The sequence below is a fragment of the Dermacentor silvarum genome, chromosome 11 (assembly GCF_013339745.2).
Source record: "Dermacentor silvarum isolate Dsil-2018 chromosome 11, BIME_Dsil_1.4, whole genome shotgun sequence".
NCBI classification, from domain to species: domain Eukaryota; kingdom Metazoa; phylum Arthropoda; class Arachnida; order Ixodida; family Ixodidae; genus Dermacentor; species Dermacentor silvarum.
In genome coordinates, this window is record NC_051164.1 from 41039577 (window position 1) to 41066219 (window position 26643).

Sequence of the window (26643 nt, forward strand, 5' to 3'; positions counted from 1 at the left end):
CTGCCATCCTCAACTGCACTTCCCTTGGTATCCATTCTGTAACTCTAATGGTCCACCGGTCATCCATCCTACGCATTACATGGCCGGCCCAGCTCCATGTTTTCCTCTTGATGTCAACTATGGAATATCGGCTATTCCCGTTTGTTCTCTGATCCACACCGCTCTCTCTTCCTGTCTCTTAACGTTAGGCCAAACATTTTTCGTTCCATCGCTCTTTGTGCGGTCCTTAACTTGTTTTCGAGCTTCTTTGTCAATCTCCAAGTTTCTGTCCCTTATGTTAGTACCGATAGAATGCAATGATTGTACATGTTTCTTTTCAACGACATTGGTAAGCTCCCAGTGAGGGTTTGGCAATTCCTCTTGCATGCACTCCAACCCAATTTTATTCTTCACTAAATTTCCTTCTCACGATGGAGGCTAATGGGGAGGTCGCGTTTACACGCGGCCTCCCCATTACGACAGCAGAAGAGAGGTGAAATTCTACGCTGTAATGATGAGCGGCAACGCAGCCAGCTGCGGAAGAAGACGACGACGCTCGAGCCAATGCTGATGACGATGGTTATCGTTACACAGGCGATTCCGCCTAGCCATACACGATTTCGCCTAATCATAAAAGCTTCGCTTTAAAAATAGTAAGTCCCTATCACGTGCGGAAGGAACTGCTCGGCCTCACTGAAAGCGAGCTTAACGAGAGTGCACATTTTTGGCGACATTTTAAAGAGCCGCCAACCATATTAGGTCACTGCGAGCAAGCTTAGCTCATATATTGTGCGTTCAAGGTTGTGTTTTCAAAACTTCACACATATAAATAAAATTATTTGCGCCCCAACATTCATTCAACGGATTACCAGAAGAAAAAATAAAAGTTGGTGAAAGAGCCGGCACTTTGCTTTTAGTCGCCTCAGGTGTCAGCTCGGGCGACATCTTCGGCTTGCCGGACGGCCCAGAGCTGGTCTTCCAGCTCCAAACTTTTCAGGGCCGCCTCCCAGCGGCGGCGACGCTGACCCAGAAGCTGTTTAGGATGCGTACATGCATGGCTGCATACATTATGCAGTCATAAATTTTTAAATGCGAAGCATTTCTTGTTCCTCTCATGGTCGTTTCGTTAACTTGGTATGTTCCAAAATTGGCATACTACGACGTGATTGTATGACGAACATAAATGATAGGGCATGACATGAATCTCATGACATGCGTGTCATGTAGTCTTGTAACGGCCACCTACGTCTTGGTACTGTCTTGGTCGTTTCGTTAACTTGGTATGTACCAAAATTGGCACAGTATGACAATATTCTACGAATAATATAAATGAGGGGTCATGACATGAATGTCTGGAAATGCAGGTCATGAAAAATTTGTCGAAAGCGACAATGACCCAGTGAAAAAAAATTACCACTCAAAAAGCATTGGTACGGGTCCGGACGAGGGTACTGACTCAAGGAAACAATAAAGCGTGACGGTAGAAGTCATAGTCATGAGCATAACAGCGAAAATGATTAACGCTGAAAAACTAGGGCACTAAGCGAAGGAAACACTAAAGGGTGATGGTAGAAGTCATAGTCATGAGCACCACCCATGATTTGCAGTCAAAAACCACTGAAATGGGTTCGGGCATAAATGATAGGTCATGACTATATAGGTCATGAAACAGCCGCCTACGTCTTGGTACTCTCATGGTCGTTTCGTTAATTTGGTAGACTCCCAGCACACTGCTTCTGATAACATCGATCACCCGCCGGGGTGGCTCAGTCAGCTAAGGCGTTGCGCTGCTGAGCAGGAGGTAGCGGGATCGAATCCCGGCCGCGGCGGCCGCATTTCGATGGCGGCGAAATGCAAAAACGCCCGTGTGCTTGCGTTGTAGTGCGCGTTAAAGAACCCCAGGTGGTCAAAATTAATCCGGAGCCCTCCACTACACCGTGCCTCATAATCAGAACTGGTTTTGGCACGTAAAACCCCAGAAAGAAGAAGAAATCATAACATCAATTCCCACAGGGCGTGGGAGCTGCCGGCTTTTTTATCCCCGCTCCTTCGAAGGACTATTAGCAGCAGTCCTGGCCCGATAATAAAACAATAAGCCTAATTTTGTTTGTTGTATGCAAGGATTTGAAACAAGGTGTCATGCTTCTCGCGAAATATAGTCTGCTTCTTACTAAGCAAAAATGGTCGAAGTTTAGTCGAGCAATTTTGGAAATGGTGCAGAAGAACCGGGTGCACCTGATGTTGTTGAAACGAAAGAGGTCTACATTGAAGCCGTTCTATATTAGCTCCGTAGAAAGGAAATGTCTACATGCTGAATTATACGTGTCGCTATCTCGGCCCATGATCTCACAGGCCTGCTTCTTTTTATTGCGAATCATTTAGACGAAAGCTTGATGCGCCGTCGGCGCTTCCGTTCTCATGCTGTTCCGCTTGTAGCGTGTGCATGAATCGCGCGCGTTATACTCGAGAACCTTTAACAGTTTTAACGCGACAGCGATAAGGCCCCCGTATCGCAGAAAAACCGGCGTCGACAACAGGCGTCGGCGTGCGAATTCGCGGGTGGCGGAGAAAATCATCCCCAATCACCCCAACCACTCCGACCACGCAGGTCCTCCACGTGGTGCAAGGTTTTGGTGAACAAAATTTGAATTTCTGACAGTGAAATCTGTCAGTACGACTTTACCATTCGGCGTCAGATTCGCCGTCGGATTGTAACTTGAATGTACGAGAAAACCTAATTCTTCTACGAGGAAGCTCAAGCACAAGCCCTTTTTCCTGCATTTCTGCCAGACCTACAGCCGCACGTTCGGGTACTTTACTTGCGAAAATAATATCCAGATGGCGCTCGCATCCTAGGCAGGTCAAATCGGGTTTTGGGCACGAGCGCGCGTCGGGGCAATGGCAAACAAATGATAAAATAATAAAAAAAAACTGTCAGCCCTTCCACTGGGGTGGAGATGGAAGACCAGCAAAGGTGTATTATGGTGGGAATTATGTATTTCCAATTATGACTATTAAGATGTGATGGTGTAATTGGTTATTTGAACTATTGAAGATAGAGAAATATATATCATCCTGCGGTTTTCATTAATTTAGTGACCGCAGTGACCATGGCCTTATGGTCATTACGGTACACCGCCATAGGGTGTACGGCAAAGGTTGACACGTTCTTCATAAGCACGTCACCAACGCCACGCGCGTTCGGTGCGAACGCGGGCAAAACGCCGCCGCCGTCGACAACAGTTCTACGCGTTGTTTGTGTGATCGCACACAACCGCTGTCAAAACGCTGGCTACGTGACAAAACGGCTAAACACGTTGTCGACACTGTTTGGGGATAGGCGGGCGAGAGCCCAGAGAGAGTCGGCGGCAGAGGCCGGCAGGCCTGCGCGCATGCGCCGCAATGGGAGAGCGGGCTCGTACACGCACAGTCTAGGGTGCCTCGATGCCCTCCTCAACGTTTATAGATACTTTTTCAAATAGTATCTATAAACGTTGGCCCTCCTCGCCCACCGCTCCACTTCCACTGGGAAGTCGCGTTTGCTCTCCGCCGTGCGTTCGCTCTGCGTGAAAGCGCGCGTCCCTCGCCCCCGCGCGCTTTCACTCGCACATACAGCATAGTCCCAATTAGTTTTTTTTTTCTATTGCCGGACGCAACCATCGAATAGTTAGCCCTTAACAGCTACGCTGTAAAAGGTGCTAGGGCCTTCACATTTTAATTTAAGACGACTTATATTGTCCCTGGAAAAGCAGGCTTTCCAGCACTGCTTTTGTGTTTATAAGTGAAGCCGACTTTAAATTGGAACGCGTGTATGGGAAAGTGAAGAGGACAGGAGATGGGGATCGGTGTAAGCATAGACTTTGTAATCTGGCTTTCCCGCGTTCAGTGTTGCAGTGAATGAAGCCTACTTGCCGTATGCGAATGATGCGATGCGAACCGGTCCCGATAACGCTATCGCCATAGAGAAAGAAATTCAACAAGAGGGGACACTCGGCAAAAACTGGCAACAGGAAACACGTCACCATACGTCACGCTATACTTTTGACACCGAACGTTGGCTGCCGCGAGCATCGAAAAAAAAAGAAAGTGAACTTAAGTTAACAGGCATTGATTTATTTTTTTAATTCTTTGCCGCGAAAATTAAACGTTTTGCGTATAAATGAACTTAAGCTTTGCGACTTATTTTCCTTGCCTTACCTAGCCACAGGTCAATGACGCGCCAGATACATGCGTCATCCGCCAGACACACACCCGAAGCCAGCGAGGATGGCTAGCTGCGCGCGCGTTTGAGCGCTCGCGCGCGGCGACCCGTCTGTCTCCTTCTTTTTTTTCTTTTTTAAATGTAACCTGGTTTATTGGGCTCTCGGCGTATTCTTGCGTTCCTTCTGCACTGGGACAAGACACCACGGCACTATTGGACTACGGCAAGGTGAGAAATCTTGTTTCACAGTCTACGACGCAATTAGGCTTACGGCACGGGACCGAGACTTAAGACGCAGTTAGCGAAAAACAGCTCGGCCATCCTGGCGCAGTTAATTTGATTTAATGAATCGTGCTGAGACATGTTTCCGACGCTTCCTATGGGACTATTGTAACTTATTTCGGTTTTTGAGCCACACTGGCCGCACAGGGCGCCATGTCGCAGTGAGCGAGAACTCAGCCGTGGTGTGTAGTCTATTGCATCTTGCTAGGAGAAGTTTGTGCCGCTTTCTCTGACGCCAGACATTACTGAAAAGTAATTTCGTTACTTTCTGGGGTACTTTTGAGGCACGCTGGCCGCACAGCGCGCTGTGACGCAGTTAGCGATAAGCAGCTCGGCCGTGGTGATAAAGTTAGTTTGTATCTTAGAGGGACAAGTCTGTGACGTTTTTTGTGACTCCGCAACAGCATATACCTTCTTTCGGTACTCACGCCTGTTGAATACGCGACGGGCGATTGCCAAGAGTGATAACATGGGGTGTGCTGCTGGCGCCGGCAGAACGCGCGAACGACGAACATATCAGAAACTTGTAATTCGAAAATGACGTCTTCTAAAGGACTGAAAGAAAGGCGAAGCATCAATTGCGATAGCAAACTTGTAGAGAGCTATACGGAGTAATGATACTAGCTTTATCAGCTGTATAAACTTGGACATGCAGCAGCATCGGCAACACGCAGAACTGCTGTCGACGCCATCGGCGTTTTGCCCGCGTTCACTCAAAATGCGTGCGGCGTTGGTGACTGTTGCCGGAGCCTCTGATTTAAATAGGCACTTGGTGCCGCAGCTAAACGTCGCCTCCATTCCCTCCCCCTCCCCTACGGCCTCTCGCGCGTCGAAAGAAGGCGCGTTTGCTCTACATATATGGTGATTGTAAAGGAGAAAAGAGACGCCTACTTCTGCAGCCCTTAAGCGAGCACGCGCACAACGCGCGTTTGTTCTCCGCCGTGCGTTCACTCCCCGTGAAAGCGCGCGCCCCTCGCGCCCTTTCACTCGCACATACAGCGTTCGGACCACCTCCTGGTGTACGTCGACGGTTCGGTGGTACCGGACACCGGCTCTGCCACGGCGGCCTGCACGGCACCAGCCCTGCAGAAGAGCAGGCAGTGTCGACTGCCCAGACACGCCAGCTCGACTGCAGCGGAGGTGGCAGGCCTCCACCTGGCCGTCGACCTACTCTCCGAGGAGCTTCCTGGGGTACCAGCGGCCATCCTCATCCTCTGCGACTCCAAGGCAGCCCTCTTCGGCCTGCAGAGGCCAGAAAGCGCCAGCCTTGGAGTCGCACTGCTGTCTACCCGGCTGACAGCGCTGCAGGACGCAGGCCACCCGGTGTCCCTGCACTGGATCCCCACCCACGTAGGGATCCAGGGCAACGAGGCAGCCGACACCCTGGCGAAGGACGCCCACTACACCACTGTGCCCCTCAGTCGGGCCGTGACGGAGGGCGACTTCACAGGACTGAGGCTGCGGCGACACCTGGCGACCCACCACCCAGACAAACGGGTGGCACTGGGATGCCCCCCACGACCACTCCCCCAGCGAGGCCTGGCTCGCAGGGAGACCTCGCTCCTTCTCCGGCTCCGCATCGGCTGCAGCTGGACGGCAGCACGCAGCTACCGACTGGGACGAGCGACGTCCCCGGCCTGCAGCTCCTGCGGGGAGCCGGAGACGATCGAACATCTCCTGCTGGCCTGCCCGGCGTACCTCCAGCAGCGGGGCCCACTCCTGCAGGAGTTCCGCCGCCTGGGCCTCCCCTCTGGCAAGGAGGAAGATCTCCTCTTCCCCGGCCGACACCACCTTTCTGCACTTCGAGGCGTCGTGGAGTTCCTTGACTCGTCAGGGCTCTCCGCACGCCTCTAAGGACATTTCTACAAGCGGGAAGGCCTCACGGCCTCCCACCCCACCCCGGGCCTGACCGGCCTGGCACAACACCCCTGCAGACTCTGCAGCACACCAAGGCCTTCCATCTCGGCCTGATACGTGCCGCCTATGCCTGCCGGTTTTGCTTCGCCCAGCCATGGCGACTCCACTCTATCCCTTCTTTCGCTCCCACTTACCCCTCCCCGTTGGCGCTGAGCCGTGCTCCCTCAAGGGCTGCAGAAGATAGCGCCAACCTTTCCCTTTCCCTCAAGAACCACTTATCATCGGCGACGATTTCATCTCCAAATGACGTCATACGGAACCTCACGGCGACGGCGACGGCGACGGCGACGGCGACGCCGACGGCAGAAATCTGCTTTTGAGTGTCCATATAATTGCTATCGCAATAAAAAGGCCTTGCACCCACGCATTTGTCTTGAGTACCTGTTGCGTCCGTCTCTATGTATGTAGAGTACCGTCGCGTCGCCCGAGGCCAAGTTTTGGAAACGCGAAGTCGCTCGTGTATTTGTGCTGCCAAAGTGCAGGAAATAATGCCCGGAAATGGGGGAACGCTTGGAAATCGGATGTTTTCATTTATGTTTGGGATGAGTCGGGTATTTTCTACGCCATGTATGTAAAAGCGAATTGCTTTTGTTTGTAATGCCACCCATTCACCGCTTTCGCACGTTTCGTCTCTACACGCAGTATTCCTATGTCTAAATACCAAAATGACTCATGCTTGTAACATGCTGTTACGTGCTTGCAAATGTAACATGCTTGTAATTTACTTTTTTTTTTCATCTGGTGCCGTCCGGTGTAGCTTCATACCGGAACTACTGCCTTACCTGCTGGTGTCACAACGTTGGATGAACGCACAAAAAGCGCGGAACGAGCTTTTATATAGAGCAAAATAAATCTTTCCTCCTTGCACAAAAGGTCTTGCGTCTACTTTGTGAAATTGCACGTGGCACAGATTCGATGGGACTTTACGAGATCGTTCGTAATCATTTTTACTAAATAATAAACCGATTCTGCACGAACAGCAAAAAAAAAGGAGGGGGGGGGGGCGCAGCCGGCGGGCTAGCTTGCGTTCAAAATACGCGTGCCCAAAACCGAAACCGGGAGTGATGTAAGTGATTGACACCAACCGCTTGGTACGCTGCAGTCAATTCGGCCGCTGGGCCCTATGGGAGTGTCCCCTCTTGTTGAATTCCTTTCTCTATGCTATCGCGTTCTACTCCTAAAGGCGAAGTTTAAGTGTCCTCCAATTTTTATATAAACTCCTTGGACTGCGCGTTTAAGAATACGGTAGTTATGAACTATGGATTCCTTGAAGTTTATTGTATCGGACAGGCATCAGTCAAACTGCCAATAGAGCCGAAGTTTACATTAACGGAAGACATTAGATATCTTTAAAAGCCTCCTCATTTGCTCTGGTTCTCACAATAATACATCTCTCAATATGTATGCTAGGTTATTTGCATTGACACTGTAGACTAGTAAGTGCAAGGTAATTGCACAATAAACCAATCTTTTAATCTAACATCACGAAATGGCAGGTACTTATCTGATTGATGCTATACGTACGACATTGTTTCTATTCATTGGTACTGAAAGAAGCTGGCCCAGCATTGCGAAAAGAAAGAAAAAAAATTACTCCATCTCCCGCTGAAGGGAACCATGTGTGGATGCGAAGCAGCGGGGAGATGGTTAGCTTGAGCGGGAGATGGTTTCGCGACAGCGGCCCGAGCGCTCATCGCGGCGATGCACAGGAGAGAAAATGAGGCGCGCGCGCTCCGTCATTTTCATACCGCGGAACTACCGCGGCGCCCCCAGCGGAGTATGCAGCTGTCGCACCACCTGTCGAGCGCGCCGCTCCGCATCCCTAGAGCAGAGAAAGGGGGGAGCATAGGAGAGGAGACTGAGAGGGAGGGGACGCGCATGCGCTGTGGGGGTGTGGGTGGGACGCCGCGGGACGCAGGAGGGACGGACAAAGCCCCCGCCATAAGCTGCTTCGTATCTAAAAAAATAACCGCATATCCGCGAAGTGAATGATGATGAGTGGGCGAAACACCGGCGGATCATTCGGGTAAACCAGAGCTACGGAAGAGAGAGAAAGAGAGCGCGCGTCGGGAACGAACGCCCTTGTGCGCCGCAGCGCCCCTAGCGGTCTCCATGCAAACCAGAGCTACGGTATATTTACATTTATATATATATATATATATATATATATATATATTGTCAAGGTGTTTATTGACAGGATTGAGAGGTCGAACTCGGTGCGGCAGTCAGAACCCTGCGAGCAGTCAGGACAAGCCCCGTGCGTAAAAGCGCTGGTGATGCGCCTGACCGACCGGCACTTCTTCGTCGTAGTTCATACACCGGAGATGCACCTGACTAACCGGCACTTCTTCTTCCTTACATTTGTCCCCCGGAGAAAAAGACGCCATCCTGGCGATCTAAGCATACGGTAACATAGAGGGATCGTAGAAGGGCTTGAGCCGATCTACGTGAACCGTTTCGCGACCGCGACGGCGCTGATCAGAGGACGGTGACACAGGCTCGACGACATAATTCACGGGGGAAGTTTGTGCAATTACACGGTAAGGTCCGTGATATCTTGGGAGCAGCTTAGAAGAAAGGCCGGGAGCTACAGGTGGAACCCACAGCCAAACCAACGAATCGGAAGGGAAGCTTGGTGGAACAGAGCCACCACGACGGAGCTTCTGTTGTGTCTGATCTGCGGTGGTAAGACAACGGGCGAGTTGTCTGCATTCTTCAGCATGCATGCGCAGCTTGAGACACAGGAACACATTCCGATGAATCAGGCTGGTAGGGGAGCATGGTATCGATGGTGCAGGAAGGTTCACGGCCGTACAGTAAGAAAAACGGAGAAAAACCAGTGGTAGCTTGAGTGGCAGTATTATAGGCGAACGTGACGAACGGAAGCACAGCGTCCCAGTTGGAATGGTCGGACGCGACGTACATGGCGAGCATGTCGCCAAGAGTACGGTTGAAACGCTCCGTCAGCCCGTTCGTCTGTGGATGGTATGCGCTAGTGGTCCTGTGGATGATGTGACACTCCTTCAGAAGCGACGTCACGACTTCAGATAGAAATGCGCGGCCTCGATCACTGAGAAGTTCCCGAGGGGCTCCGTGACGAAGAACAAAACGCCGCAGTATGAAGGATGCAACATCTTGGGCAGTTGCAGATGGAAGTGGAGCGGTTTCTGCATAGCGTGTGAGGTGATCCACTGCAACGATAATCCAGCGGTTGCCAGCACCAGTACAAGGAAGCGGGCCGTAAAGGTCGATTCCGACCCGATCAAAAGGACGGGATGGGCAAGGAAGCGGCTGCAAGGGTGCGGCCGTGGAAGTAGGGGCCGACTTTCGGCGCTGGCAGTCGAGGCAGCAGCGGACGTACTTCCGAACGAACTTGTACATGCCAGGCCAGTAATACCGGAGCCTAAGGTGGGTGTAGGTCTTTAACACGCCACCGTGTGCACATTGGGGATCAGCGTGAAACGATGCGCATAAATCAGCCCGAAGATGACGCGGTATTACTAGGAGCCATTGCCGACCCTCGGGGAGATAATTGCGATGGTATAGGAGTTGGTCGCGAATAACAAAGTGATGCGCCTGCCGCCGTAGAGTCCTAGACGCCGTAAGAGTGGTAGGATCAGATAGAAACTCCAAAAGCGAAGAAATCCACGGGTCCTTGGTCTGCTCAGAGCGCATGTCATCGATGGCAAGTGCTGAGAGGACAAAGTTGAGTGGGCAAAGACGGTCAGGATCAGGGTCAGGTGATAGTGGCGAGCGGGAGAGAGCGTCGGCATCGGTGTGCTTGCGTCCAGAGCGGTACACAACCCGGATGTCGTACTCTTGCAAACGGAGTGCCCAGCGTGCGAGGCGGCCAGAGGGGTCTTTCAATGAGGAGAGCCAGCACAGCGCATGGTGGTCCGTTACTACATCAAATTGGCGGCCGTATAAATAAGGTCGAAATTTCGTAAGGGCCCACAGTATTGCTAAACACTCCTTTTCTGTAACAGAGTAGTTTAGCTCCGACTTTGTCAGCGTGCGGCTAGCATAAGCAACGACGTATTCCACAAGACCACTTTTGCGTTGGGCAAGAACCGCCCCAAGGCCGACTCCACTAGCATCGGTATGGACTTCAGTTGGGGCATCGGGGTCAAAATGCCGCAGAATAGGAGGAGAGGTGAGCAGATGGCGAAGGGTCGTGAACGCGTCATCGCATGCTTTCGACCAGGCGGATAGGGCGTTGTCTCCAGCCAGCAGTTGAGTCAAAGGGGCGATGATCATGGCGAAGTTCTTCACAAAGCGGCGAAAATAGGAGCAGAGGCCGACGAAACTGCGTAGTGTCTTCAGATTAGTGGGCTTGGGGAACTCGGCAACTGCACGGAGTTTTGCAGGATCCGGAAGCACGCCTTCTTTGGATACCACGTGGCCTAAGATGGTAAGCTTACGAGCAGCAAAGAAGCATTTTTTCATGTTAAGTTGCAGGCGAGCCTTAGTCAGACAGCTTAATACCTCTCTGAGTCGTTGGAGGTGAGTCGAGAAATCAGGTGAGAAGACAACGACATCATCTAGGTAGCACAAACACGTGTGCCACTTGAGACCGCGCAAGATACTGTCCATCATACGCTCGAACGTAGCGGGCGCATTACATAGGCCGAATGGCATGACATTAAATTCGTATAATCCGTCCGGTGTAACGAAGGCGGTTTTGGAGCGGTCAGACTCTGCCATGGGGACTTGCCAATATCCAGACCGCAAGTCCAAAGAGGAAAAGAACTCGGCACCTTGCAAACAGTCAAGAGCATCGTCTATGCGCGGTAGGGGATATACGTCTTTGCGCGTAATTTTGTTAAGACGTCTGTAATCAACGCAGAATCGAATAGAACCATCTTTCTTTTTTACGAGGACAATAGGTGATGCCCACGGGCTATGGGACGGCTGAATCACGCCACGCCGAAGCATATCGCTCACTTGTTCGTCGATGACGCGGCGTTCAGAAGCTGAGACACGGTAAGGACGCTGCCGGAGTGGGGCGTGCGAACCGGTGTCGATGCTGTGCGACACTGTGGTGGTGCGGCCGAGAGAAGGTTGATGGCAGTCGAAGGAGGCGGCAAATTCGCGTAGCAGGCTGACAAGTTGCGCGCGTTCTGTGGTTGTCAAATCACCGGAGATTGACGGTTCGAAGCACTCCAACGGCGGTCGAGTCGCATTGTCGAGCGCGGCGAGGGATGTCAAATGCGCGGTGTCGGGAGATTCGAAGAGCATCGAAGAATCCACAATTTCAGCATAACCGAGGCACTCTCCGTGATGCAAAGTAACCGGCAGGAAAGACACATTGCACACACACATCACACCACGGCCAGCACTGATGGCGATGACGGCAAAGGGCAGCGGAAGGGAATGGCGACGGGCGAACAAGTCACATGGCGTGAATAAGACGGTTGCGTCACGTGCAGATACGCAAGACACAGAGACGACGGCGGCGGACGGAGGAGGGATATCGGTAACTTCGGCCACAATCATTTTTGGAGGCGTCACAGGATCGTGGTCCATGGCTGCAGCGGAAGGGAACAACTCCACCTCGGCGCGGGCGCAGTCAATGATGGCATTGTTAGACGATAGGAAATCCCAGCCTAGAATGACATCGTGGGAGCAGGACGGCAGGACAACGAACTCAATGACATGAAGAGATTCCGCGATGACAACACGAGCAGTGCAGGCTCCCAAAGGTTCAACAGGCTGTGCGCTCGCAGTACTCAAATACAGTCCGGAAAGCGACGTCGTTACTTTTCCCATCCGTCGGCAAAGTCCTGCGCTTAACACCGAGATTGCTGCGCCCGTATCGACCAGTGCGAATGTTGGAATCCCGTCGACGTATACCTCAATTACGTTGCAGGGGTGATTTCGAGGCCTTGGGTAAAGCGAAGGGGACGCAGTTCTCGCCTCGGGAACTGCGACACTTAGTTTCCCTGAGGCAGAGGGCTTGGCCGGCGTCTCATCGGTGAGATGGAACGGCGGCGTGGGGATGGCGAACGACGAGTAGTGTAGGGAACAGGGGTTTCATCTGGTGGCACAGGGGATTGTAGCTGTCGAGGGGCGTAACTGTTCATGGGTCGGCGGTAATCATAAGTAGGCTGCATAAGGCGTCGACAAAAGCGGGCAACGTGTCCCGGAATACCACAATGGTAGCAAATCGGGCGGTTGTCGGCTGTGCGCCAAGGATTTGGCTGGCGTGGTAGCTGTGGTGCAGGCGGCGAGAAGGGAATCGGGGGCGGTCGCGCAACAGCTTGGCGAGGTGGACGTGGAGCGAAGGGCGGCCTTGCAGCGACGTCAGCGTATGTCAAGGGCGCCGCGACTGTAGGCGGTGGAATAGCAGCTGGCAGGCACTCAGCGACTTGCTCCTTGATGACGGTCTGTAACCCCCGTGTCAGTGGGGAGTGTGGTTGCGCGTTCGTAAAGGGCACCAGGTAAAGCTGCCGAGCAACTTCTTCGCGCACGAACTCCTTTATCTGGTGCATTAGAGGCGACTCGTCAACACCTAGCGTCAGACCTGAGACAGGGGCAAATTCTGAGGGCGGGTGTCGTGTGACAACTCGCTGCCTTCGAAGTTCGTCGTAACTTTGACACAGCGCAATGACGACAGACACTGTGGTCGGGTTCCGGGCGACCAACATCTGGAAGGCGTCGTCCTCAATTCCCTTGAGGATATGCCGGATCTTATCGGCGTCTGGCATCGTTGCGTCAACTCTGTTGCACAGATTAACGACGTCTTCGATATAGCTGGTGAAATTCTCACCTGGTTGCTGGGCGCGTCCGCGCAGGCGTTGTTCGGCCTGAAGTTTACGTACGGCAGGGCGACCAAAGATTTCCGTGAAGTTGGTCTTGAACGCCGACCATGTCGAGATGTCGGATTCGTGGTTCCGATACCACAAGTGCGCAACGTGGCTCAAGTAGAAAATTACGTTGTTGAGCTTATCCCTATCGTCCCAGTGGTTGTGCCTGCTGACTCTGTCGTACGAGGCGAGCCAGTCCTCGACGTCCTGATCACCGGTACCCGCAAAAATCGCCGGATCCCGCTGACGCTCCACGCCAGGACAGATGACAGTTGGTGCCGTGACTGCTGCTTCTTGGGCTGGATCGTCAGGCATGGTTCGAGAAGACTGGGCATGATTATAATCAATGAATTATAATCGTTAATATTAATTTTCATGCTATAGCATCTTAAAATTTGAAGCAAATATTTTTGTTGTCTTAAAAAAATTAGCATGGCAGTCTCTTTGTTTCCATTACAAAATTAAATATGGCGTCACATACGTTCCTATTACAGTGTCCTAGTGCCGACGCCCCCAGAGATAGAATGATAGGTAACGTAATGTTCAATCCAAGTTGGCGAAGGGGACCTTCTGGAAGTCGTTTTCTATGCATGGTGAACCTACGACACTCTATAAAGAAATGATACATAGTTTCGGGTTCATTGCAATAAAAGCATTGAGGGGAAGGCGCCAAACCAGACCTATGGGTATAGAAATTAAGCCTTGGTATTCGGCAACGCATTCTAGTAAACGACACCTCAAATTTTCTTGTTGAACACCATCTGCTGTGCCAAGGAAACCTAAGGTGCTGAAAATCGGTGTTATTGAGTACACATGATTTGGCCTGTTCTTCTTGGACAGAAAATTTTTTAAATCTCGCAGAAGTGACGTATTCCGAAGGTCTTAGGATCCTCAGTACCGGGCCGTTAAGAGATGCCGCTGCTACTGCGTCTCCAGATTCGTTTAAAGTGAGCCCCACGTGCCCGGGCACCCATACCAGATGGATAAGGCGTAAATGTTGGGGGATGGATGAATGAAATTCACGGAGAATGATAGATGAATTGGGCACTGATAAAGCGGAGCCAACAGACAAGGAGTCGGTTAAGATTACGGCTGAAGTAATAGATGTGGGAAGTTTTCGTAGAGCTAGGATGACCGCTAATAACTCCGCCTGAAATATTGGCGTAAAGTCGGGTAGTCGAAGGGAGAAAGACCAATTTAAGGATGCCGAAAAAATTCCCACATCTGCCTTCTCTTCACTGACAGAAGCATCTGTGGCTATTACTGCATTTATTTGGAGGTTCTCGAGGTGGTCATCTAGCAAACTTTTTAGGTATCGAATAGGCAGGAGTTTAGCGTTATTAGGAAATATATCATCGAATTCAACGCTTACTGTCGCAGTAGGGAAATTTTGAAAATCCACATCACGGATTGATATTTCTAATGGCTCTAATAGTTTCTGCACAAAAACTACCTGGGTACAATGCAGTCTGGACCATTGATTCTCAAAGAATCCAGCCGGTTCTCTAATAAACATATAGAAGGAGCGTCTCTGGGGAGAAGCATATATGTTCAGTAACGTTTGGACTGTCAGTATACGAAAACGAGTTTGAAGAGAAGGCAGGTGAGTTTCATGATAAAGAATATTATTCGCTACATATTTTGGAAGGCCGAGACATAGACGTAGTGATTCGCGTTCTAAAAGAACCAGAGGGCGTAATTTATAAATAGGACCTCCAGAAAATAACACGCATCCTAACTCTAGAATGGGGCGGACATACATACAATAAATCATCAGCAAGGTCTCTCTGCGCATTCCAATACGATTGCTGCTGACTCGTCGTAATAGACCAACTGCGCGTGCTCCTTTAGATGCGATGTATTCTATGTGTGTCTTCCAATTAAGCTTTTCTGTGTAAATCATTCCCAGATATTTTAAAGATTGCACCTGTGGAATAATCTCCTGGCCATACGACAGTGTTATTCGGATAGGAAAAGTTAAGGGAAAAACAATGATTGCACTTTTGCTGACATTTAGCGACATTTGTATTCCTTTTAGCCAAATTTCAATCTGATTCAAATACAATTGCAAAGTTTTATATAAGCTATGAATATCATTTGATACTGAGAAAAATGCGATATCATCAGCGTATACGTATACCTGTACGTCATGATGTGTCGGGATGTGATTTAGTAAAATATTAAATAATACGGGGTAAAGTACTGCACCTTGAGGAACGCCCCTTGTCTGTTTGTAAATGCGAGAAGACAGACCGTTTTGATTGCAATAAAATGTGCGTCCGCTTAGAAAATTTTGAATCCATGCAATTATGTACTGTGGGAGACTCACACTTTCGAGTCTGTTGATTAAGATACCGTGATCGACACTGTCATACGCCTTCGCAATGTCTAATGTGACTAAGGCAGCGTACTGGTTGTTGCGGCGAGCGAGTTGAATTCGACTCTCCAAGTCAACATGAGCACACCAAATTGAGCAGCCGGGCCTGAATCCTATTTGAGAATCACTTAATATTTGGTTCTCGCCTATCCACCTATCGATGTGACCATACAGAACTCTCTCGATTATCTTTACGAGATTTGAGGTCAGAGAAATAGGTCTAATGTTATCTATTGTATATCCATCACCCGGTTTTTTGAGTAGTGGAATTATTTTGGCAACCTTCCAGTCTGGATAAATCCATGCATTTTTAATCGAGAAATTGATAAGATTAAGCAAATCCTGGGGTTATAATTCGAATAATAGTTTTATCATTGCTGTAGTTATGCCATCAGGACCTGGGGCTGAAGCTGGCAGCATGTTTACCACTCTCATTAATTCTTCTAATGTGACTGCTATGTAATCATTAGCTGTTTCAGGCGCCGGTATATGATAGGGGCGAAGTGATGTGAATCTACGCTCTAAGCCTTTTGCAATCTCCTCCAGTGATTGTACCAATTCAGTGGAAGTTAAGCTAACAGACTCTACATTTATTGGGGCTGAAACAATCTTTTTTGGACCGTAGAAACCTAAATAGGGCTTTTTATTACTAGACTGCCCGCGCCGAAGGAACACTGCAGCCAGTGCTCTTCTTCTTCTTCCTTCAAGTTATGGCACGTACCCTCGAGGGCAATTGTTCGCAATGGGAACTTAAGTTTGTTATTGCTGTGACAAACATGTATGATTATTATTCGAAATGAAAATTAGGTTGGAAGTCAGCGTTTGTCTTCGTCGTTCTTTGGGTCCTCTTGTCTATGTATGCGCTGTAAGTCATATTTGCAAGGGAACATTAGGCCACTGCTCCTGTCCGCCACCGTTACGGCTTCGCTATCGTTGCTGGAGGTCACAATTATATGGCAGACACCACTACATGAAATGGAGCAACCGAAATAATTGAAGTTTTAAGGATACACAGAAGTTGAAAGATCCCCACACACTGTGGAAAGCTTTACAAAAACGACACGCAAGAATAGTGCACCGCAATGAGAAACGCGTAGTGGTATCAGCGACGAAGCTGTCTCGAAACTCGCCCGTAATGGCCATTAGTCGCGATGGTGCTAGAAGATGTATTCAGGGGCGATATTCTCCAGAGCAACGCACGGCCAACATTATCCGCGGATGATTGGCTAAAGGCATATGCGGATGGTCGCTATGGTCCTCTGAATCAGAGAAGGCTGATTCCGGATGCTCCAACTCTGGTTCCAAGTAAAATGTATATAGCGCCAACAGAACAGCACGCTGCTTTTTGGGACAGTAAGAACGAAAGTGTTGTGGTCGCCACCTATTTTATCTAGAAATCTAGCGGCGCCCCCTGCTTTCCCTCCAGTATTCTAGCGCACGAATCAAGTTCACTTGTTGCAACTTGCGACGCCAATGTCTGTGACGTGTCCCCGGTCAGAGCATGGCTCTGCAGTCCCTCTCGATACGCGGTGTCGGTACCGCCTCCAACATTCGACATGGTGTCAGAATTGGCCTCAACGGTTGAACGCCTTCGTTTGCCTTCGTCTACCGAATGCGGTGCAAAATTGCCAGTGAGCAACTGGCGTCCGATTCCGACAAGTGGCTCGGCATATCCCTACGGCAACCCGACGTGGAACGGGGACGTTCGCGTCGGGTTCGCTTCAACAACGTTGCCTCTTGGCCGGCATGGAAGACCCGTCACGACGATTACGCATGCGTCTATGGAATTTGCCACGCTTCTGAAAAAGACAAAACCGCCAAACCGTTATGGCAAAAACAGCCATAACCGTTGGACATATAAAGTTTATTCCTATCCTATCCTGCAAAAGGCAAGTACGCTCCCGTTTATATTGTATGGGCCCTGAAAGTCGTCCCCTGCTTGAAACCTATTCACTTTCTGCGGATGAACTGCGGTGCTACAAGACTGTCATGGCACGTATAAGAGCGAAAGCTGACGGTAGTTTTCGGTAACGCGACCACTGCCTCCACCTTTACATGCAAAACAATGGCGGCGAAGGCAGCCTGAGTAGACGATAATGGTCATTGCCGTGAACGCAGAGAGTGTCCCCCTTTGCCAGTGCAACCAGGTCAACAAGACGCAAGATTTCTCGGCAGCTCCAACAACGATACTGGGAGAGCATGCCTATCCACGCTCTGCTTTGGAGTTCCGGGATTGGAAAGGACTACCCGCAAATCTTGCCGGAGTGCCTCTTTTAGGCCATCCGAATAATATCGGTCTTTTGTGAGTGCTTTCATGTTCTCGAAAACGGTTAGCCAAAAATTCCATATGTGAAAGCGATAGCTCCCTTTCGTAATCCTGCTGAAGCGTTCAGCTGTGTGTGTGTGTTGTCACCGTTTGCGAGGAGAACAAGACAATGTCGACGATGCAGGACAGCAACTGCATGACGAACACAGCATAAAGGCTACGGAATGACGGCAACGGAGCGACGATGAAACCACGTCGACCGTGCATGACGACGATCGAATGACGATGGCTGCATGCTGACACAGTGCGACTTTGACAGAATGACGAAGAGGGACAAGAAGGCAACGGTGGCACTGAAGACAGTGAATTGAAAGCAATGATGTTATCCACTTCAATGCTGTTTTCACCTGCAAGTCCAACGCAGTTGCTGAGTCAGCGCGAGGGTTCGCAGCGTGCACCCTCTATGACTTGACTGCTTCACCCTTGATCAGCTTCGAGGCTAGATAACCCATCCACAAAAACCGGCGAAATAGGCAAAGTAAGCTGCCGCTTTTAAAGGATGCAAAATAAATATTGATGTATTCACAATAGAGATGAATACATACATCGGTAGTCAGACTTGGATAGTGCACAGTAATGTAGAGGTGTGGTATCTTCATTAATTATTTCGATACGTCTAGAAAATAGGTTCATATCGTGTCCTGTTTCTCAGACCTTTGAGGTATTAGGAATAAATGATTCACCAAGCTGCATCACCAATTTCCTGATGTGATGCGCGCTGTTCCACGTCTGGCTCGTAGAGGCACTTTGGTGTGCGTACTCTTTTTTTCACAGAAATTGGCGAGACGGCTATGTGCTGTTCTTGCGGCAGGGAAGAGACTATTAAAACTTCATTTGTCATTCTTTCCGTCACGTGGTCGAGCGCCGCCCTCTCGAGACAGCATTATTCAGAATGTACCAATGACTGTTTTCCGAGGCGGAGATCCCTGAACTACAACCTCCGTATCCCTAATGCGGAAAACAACGAGAACGGCCGCAGTTGTTCATGAGTCCTTTGCTCAGTGCAGTCAAATTAATTTTTTGCCACCACTTCCATGGATTTACTTCGAAGTTGCCCTGCCCATGATGATAATGACATTTAGATACCCTGCCACTAGTGACAAACGTCTTACTATGCTATATTCTTGCATCAGATTGCTTTAAGCTCAATAATGTACGCCGTGTGGCTGGTCACTGTGGTCGGAGGTTTCCCGCTGCTCAAGTCGAAAGCATTTGAGTTGAACTGATGATGATTGAGGAAGCCGTAAAATATGGGCGCAGCATTAAATCAGTAAGAAGAAAGCTTGGAATAGGACAAGGCAAGATGTATGCACTCAAAGATAAGCATGGTAATATCATCAGCAATTTCGATGACATAGTAAAAGCAGCGGAAGAATTCTATACTGACCTGTACAGTGCCCAAAACAGCCAAGCTACTTTCATTCAAAATAGTGGTGAACCTGATACAGAGGCTCCTTCTATAACTAGCGCTGAAGTTAGAAGGGCCTTGAAAGACATGACCAGGGCAAAAGCTGCTGGAGAAGATGGAATACGAGTAGATTTAATCAAAGATGGAGGAGATATCACGCTTGAAAAGCTTGCGGCCCTTTATACGCAATGCCTCACAACTTCATGTGTACCAGAGAGCTGGAAGAACGTCAACATTATACTAATCCATAAGAAGGGAGACGTTAAAGAACTGAAGAATTATAGACCCATTAGCTTGCTTTCAGTATTGTATAAATTATTCACCAAGATCATTTCCAATAGAATCAGGGCAACACTTGACTTCAGCCAACCAAGAGAACAGGCTGGCTTCAGGAAGGGATATTCAGCGATGGATCATATCCATCTCATAAATCAGGTAATCGAGAAATCTGCGGAGTACAATCAACTTCCCTACATAGCTTTCATAGATTATGAAAAGGCGTTTGATTCAGTAGAGATACCATCAGTCATAGAGGCATTGCGTAACCAAGGAGTACAGGAGGCACACGTGAATATCTTGGCAAACATCTATACCTTGGTTCTCCACAAGAAAAGTAGAAAGTTACCTATCAAGAAAGGGGTCAGGCAAGGAGACACAATCTCTCCAATGCAATTCACTGCATGCTTAGAAAAAGTATTCAAGCTCTTAGATTGGGAAGGCTTAGGAGTGAGGATCAACGGCGAATATCTCAGCAACCTTCGGTTTGCAGATGACATTGTCCTAGTCAGCAACAATGGAGACGAATTACAACAAATTATTGAGGACCTTAATCGAGAAAGTGTAAGAATTGGGTTGAAGATGAATATGCAGAAGACAAAGATAACGTTCAATAGCCTGGCAAGGGAACAAGAATTTAGGATCGCCAGTCAGCCTCTAGAGTCTGTAAAGGAGTACGTTTATCTAGGTCAATTACTCACAGGGGACCCTGATCACAAGAAAGAAATTTACAGAAGAATAAAATTGGGTTGGAGTGCATACGGCAGGCATTACCAAATCCTGACTGGGAGCTTACCACTGTCGTTGAAAAGAAAAGTGTACAATCATTGCATTCTACCGGTGCTATCATATGGGACAGAAACTTGGAGGTTAACAAAGAAGCTCGAGAACAAGTTAAGGACCGCACAAAGAGCGTTAACAAAGAAGCTCGAGAACAAGTTAAGGACCGCACAAAGAGCGATGGAACGAAAAATCTTAGGACTAACGTTAAGAGACAGGAAGAGAGCGGTGTGGATCAGAGAACAAACGGGGATAGCCGATATTCTAGTTGACATTAAGCGGATGAAATGGAGCTGGGCAGGCCATGTAATGCGTAGGATGGATAACCGGTGGACCATTAGGGTTACAGAATGGATACCGAGAGAAGGGAAGCACAGTCGAGGTCGGCAGAAAACCAGATGGGATGATGAAGTTAGGAAATTTGCAGGCGCAAGTTGGAATACGCTAGCGCAAGACAGGGGTAATTGGAGATCGGAGGGAGAGGCCTTCGTCCTGCAGTGGACATAAAATATAGGCTGATGATGATGATGATGATGATGATGATGATGATGATGATGATGATGATGATGATGATGAATGACGATTATGAGGATGATGATGATGATGATGAAGACCTGTCAGACAGAAGACAGCCATTAGGTTACGCGCCTTGAGAACTCTGGGCCGCGAGCGATCTAATATCTTGCCATAAGAGGGCCGTATAGCAAGCGCACCGATCTTGTATCGTCACCCTACAGCGAAGCCAAGCACCGCCGTGACTAACTAAACCACTGAAATGACATCGTCATCTTCGTATTCAAAGCCACGAGAGCTAGGACATCTAATTTAATGGCTGTCTTGTGCTTGGGAGGCCCTTGTTCGTCGAAATTCGCTGATTTCTAATTTTGTGGTTGCCTGTCCAATCTCTTTAGTACTCCCTGTATCAGGAGAATACCACCACGAAATCATTATGTCTCTTAATGGTATCCAGAATTAAATTACCTACCACATCACTCATGCCGTGACTTCTGAACGCTGTTTGAATTTAGAATTCGTTAGGTTAGGATGCACTGGCGACAGTCAAATACTGCTCACATTTGCAAAGTTATACCCACTGAAAAAAGTAAAAAGACACTAAAAGACATACACATTTTCCGTAAACGAGTGAAAGTGCACAAAAGAGACGGAAAGCGCGCACTCTGCAAGACACATAAAAACATATAATAACGCCAGAAGGGAGCTACACAAGTACAGCATACTATAGAACCTTTGGTATTCCAAGGATATGAAATAGTGGGGTCAGCCACAATACATATAGTAACAGCCTTATATTGTTTTTCTTTCTTTAAGAACATTTTTGAAGCCACGAATGCGTTTTTTCTAGCTCTGTTTTTGCACATGGTCCAAGTATTTATTTCAAGGCGATAGCAAGTATATGGACACTCCAGGCGCATTTCAGCCGTCACCATCGTCATCGCCTTGAGGTTCCATATAAAGTCAAACGGCGATAAAATTATCAGCGCGCGTCGTAGAGGTATATGCGAGTGAAAGCATGCGAGGGTGAACCGGCGATCGCGGCTCAATTTCGCGCACGCAAGGAAGGCAAGCAAAATGGAAGCGCGCCGTCTTCCGTCGCGCTCAACGCTCCGGGTGGACGGAAGAAAGGGGGGGAGCGTTCTAGTTCAGGCGGCCACAATAACACAGCGCACGGTGGACTGTGTCCCCAATGCTGATCGGTTTCAAGATACGGCGACCAGCCAGGGCCAGCCGGCGTAGAAACGCTCCCCCCCCCCCCAATCCTCCCTCTCTATCGAATTGACATAGAGAGGGGAGGGGGAGCACCCCCATGACTACCGCTCCCCCCCCCCCCCCCGGAGCCTTGCGGCTTGGGGGGGGGGGGTGGAAGTTAGGGGTGTGCTCTACTCCGGGCGGTCCCGGAGGGCGCGCGAGCACGTGCGGGCCCCTGTATCTTGAAAGCCACCTGCGTGAGGGACACAGTCCGTCGTGCGTTGTGTTTTCGCGGCTCAGTTCGCTGTGATGCGACACGCAACCGAAGGTCAATTCGCTCTTGCCGCACTTGCTCACTCCAGCGTCTTGACAGCCAGTTTCCGCGGTCATCGAGTGAGCTGTGTTCATGTTTGCCTGTGCGCGCGTGACACCACGCTTTTTCATTGAGTTAGTATGCCTATGTTTACAAGTTTACACGGCCGATAAAACTACTATCCTTACTTCGTATATCTATCCATTAATTTCCTGTCGTAAGCAATGCTTCGCTTTTCGATTGAAACTGCAAATTTTTTTCACAGTGAAAGGTCTGCGGGCTAACAACATGAAATCCACCATCTACTCTGGACATGTCCTGGGACAAAAACAATTCCCGAAAGTGTTCTTAAAGATTGAAATTGAACAGTAATTAAGTAGAAGATTATGAAAGATGGATTATGGACAACTCATCTTATAAGTCACACTTGCCGTATCTTTAGGAAACGGGCATGCATGCTTATATTTAACTCCAGTATCACATTATGCCACGTGGCAACCGAACCGAAACAAACAAACAAAAAATCGGCCTGTCTTCACCTCGCGATATCGCGTCGCTGACAGTCGAGAAACAAGTGTTGTACGTCATCAGTCTGGCCACCATGGAATTGCGGACTGGAAACGGGTTGAATTCTGTATAAAGAGCGACGCGTTAATGCTGTCCCAAGCCGCACACGGTGTAATAAATATATAACGCACTTTTGGAACACATAGGATTTCATAGAACATAGAATAGAGGACATAGCATTTCATTTCAACACATAGAACGCTAAGCATTTCATTCGCCATTTAGAAAATAATTTTTTACTTTACCCATACCAGCATGGATTCAGAACAGGCCTTTCCACTGCCACACAACTCGTAGAGACAATTCATGATTTCGCAATGGCGATTGTTGCCAGGGAGCAGATTGACGTAATCGCCATAGATTTTGCCAAGGCTTTCGACGAGGGGCCGCACAAAAAGCTGATGAAACACCCGCCTTCATGCCACTATAATAAAATGTAACAAAACATACTTAACGAATCGCAACCAGGTGGTCAGAATGGATGGTCATGTCTCCGGCTCACTGGCAGTGCTCTCAGGTGTATCGCAGGGATCTGTCCTGGGACCGCTTTTATTTTTGGAGTATATGAATGACATTTCTGCTGTGATGGAACGAGATGTACATATTAAACTGTTCGCGGATGACCGTTCATTTTATTCTACACTACGAAACACGGCAGACCCACTTAAAATTAATAACTGTCTAAAGGTGTTAAGCGGATGGTGCAAGAAATGGAGTATGGTAATAAATTGTTCTAAATCAACATATACACATATTACCACAAAAAAGGGGCCGTCCTTTGTTTCCATTTACTATTAGTGACAAGTGCTGGATAAATACTAGTCAGTTTAAATACCTGGGAATAACGATAACAGAAAACTTATCGTGGAGCATACATATAGATAATCTTTGTTCAAAGGCATACTGGAGGTTATTTTTACTGCGAAAAAAAATTGGAGGGTGCTACATGTGATGTAAGACTAACCGCTTAGAAAACTTTTGTAAGGCCACTTGTTGAGTTACGCGTCAGAGATATGGAGCTCTCACCAAAGTTATTTGAAGAAACAATTAGAGAAAATTCAGATGTACGCGGCGCGCTTTATATGCTACCGATATCGAAAGACTGATTCAGTCACAGAAATGCTCCGTTCTTCTAAACTAGACCTGCTAAAAACGTGTCGACAAAAAAAATTGATTGAAATTAGTATTCCAAATACTTCAAGTCCAAATAAATATTAGGAAGGAAACATACTGGAACCTGGCAAACAGAGCTCCAGAACTAACCATAATCGATCTATCCAAGATTACACGGCTCACACTGATGCGTTCAGGTACTCCTTCTTCCCCAACGTAATTGAAATGTGGAACAAGGTACCGATGTATGTTACTGATGACTATCTGTGCAAGTGCACCGCTTGATTTCGGTGTATTCTGTGTTTGTGATTATTCCTCATTTTTCTATTGACCCTTTTCGCGAAGCAGTTTGCTTTAGAGAAACGAGATGGCGCTTAAGGCGGCGCGCCATACGTCTCCTCAGAGCCGCGCATGAATACGAAACCATTACCGCTTCTACCTTGCTTCTGTGCGATCAGCTGTCGGAAATGCAACTGAGTTTTCGCTAACACACTGTGCTCCAATCATGCTAGATTGAATCATGTGGATTGAAGACGTGTGCAGTAGTTGGCTGCAAACATAATGACTGGCATATGTTAAGGAATGGAATGAATCTGTGTGGCGAAGTTCGCGGACCGCTGCTGAAACTATCCGGACGTGTTACCGGCACTTCGTGATGTATGGCTTTCCTCGAGGGTACTGAAATTTGCTCATCCACCAGCCTTGTATCGCTAACCTTCAAAGAAAGGGCTTCATCCCCAGAACGTCGGCAAGAGTGAGTACCACTCGCTAAACAATTACAAAGCGAGTAGCGCCGCTTCCTGTCATAGTAAGTTTCGCGCAGGTTATCTATACGCATCTGTCCCAAATGGCAGGAAAACTTACGCCCACTCTATCGCCGGCGTATCAAGAATAAGTGAATGGACGCACACTTGAATATATGCGCACTGTATACGCACAATAAATGACGGACTACACCTGTGGCGCACAAATGGTCGAAGATGAATGTTTCGTGACGGTCCACAAGAATAAGCGAGTTACTAGCTGTAATATATATTTGCTACAGGGTATTACAATGTACAAAACAGCTAGGTTTCAAGCCTCGTGCGCAGCAAGAAGAAATCTATCGGAACTGAGCACAACCGTGAGCGATTAATAATCAGATAGTGGCCGCACCTAGGAACTTCACTGAGTCAGAAACTGACAAGCCACTGCTTCAAAATATTTGCCGAATAAAGAACAAAGAGCAAAACACACTAATCTCGACTGAATTCATAATCGGAAAGCTTGCAATACATATTTAGCCCCGCTTTTAGAACAAGCATAATATACGCTGCTTGCGCCGTTTGGACATAGCTTAATCAGCTCCGAAAGCGCTTTTGCATGTTCTCTGAAGCTGTGATCAAAGCTTCGTGCCGTTCACCTAATCACCGTCTACGATATCTCCGAAAACAGAGGTTTTCTAAGCCGCGCCGGCGTCATACACTTCCATTGTAAACAAGGAGGCAACGGAGGCAGTTGAGGCAAGCAATGGACGCGTCACCACGTGATCAAACATGGCAGCGCCCACGGGATCGCCGCGAAAAGGGTCAATATTTCTTCATAACCCTCTCTGTAAGGACCCTCGCAAGAGGGTTGACAGTATTGGTAAATAAATAAATAAACGAATAAATAAAATTTATATTGTCGTTACACTTTGGCGGGATGGACAATTTAATGTTAGGATCTATAACGAATACCTCTGAGCACTTTGATTTCTGATCAAACGGGGTGCTTCTACTAAGCCGACAGAATATCCCTAATTATTTGTATACGATCTGAAGATCTACGTTCGCTAAAAAAACGAGTTTGTCAATGTCGTAGACAATGTTAATAACCGAATGAGAATAATTAATTAAATCATTTTGATGCTCTGGAAGGCTGGCCATGAAATATGCGCAGATGCTGAATTCATTGTTGAGGAATTAGTTTCTAATGATGTCAACGTAGTGGTGTAAAATGGGGTCGGCGCATAAGATAGCGCCGTCATGGCTTTCAGCGACAAACGATTGTTTACTCCCCAACACTGCAATAAAACTTATAAGCTTTTTCTTAACAGATACTGCTCAAAAAATTCGTCCGCCCTTCCACTCCGCGAAGATGGTTAACCATCCGAGGCAGAACATGCGGCCCTGGTTTTTATCACTGGGTGAATCCCCAGGGTTCATTAAAGTATTTCTCAATTATGAGGTTACACACACGTCCGGCTGCGGCGGAGAGAACGACGTCACTGACGGTAGGCCCGCAGTCAGCCGTTGTCGCTTGCATTCGATGTCTCGAGTTTGCTCGGCGGCGTGGTTAGGAGTATTCGTCCGCCATTGCCCCTTGCGATTGTTCGAAATAAATTGCTTCAAAATTACATCTGTCTGTAAGGCAATGACTCACACACCCGTAAACTCGGCCTCCCAATTACGACAGCAGAAGAGAGGTGAAATTCTACGCTGGAATGATGAGCGGCAACGCAGCCAGCTGCGGAAGAAGACGACGACGCTCGAGCCAATGCTGATGACGATGGCTATCGTCACGCAGGCGATTCCGCCTAGCCATATACGTTTGCGCCTAATCATATAAAG

At 48.6% G+C, this 26643-nt stretch overlaps 1 protein-coding gene across 1 annotated transcript in view; it reads left to right on the top strand.

The window, feature by feature from the left end:
* The window catches only part of LOC125941291 (uncharacterized), a 53969-nt gene that overhangs the window by 3054 nt on the left and 24272 nt on the right, over window positions 1–26643 (top strand). The window lies entirely within an intron of this gene.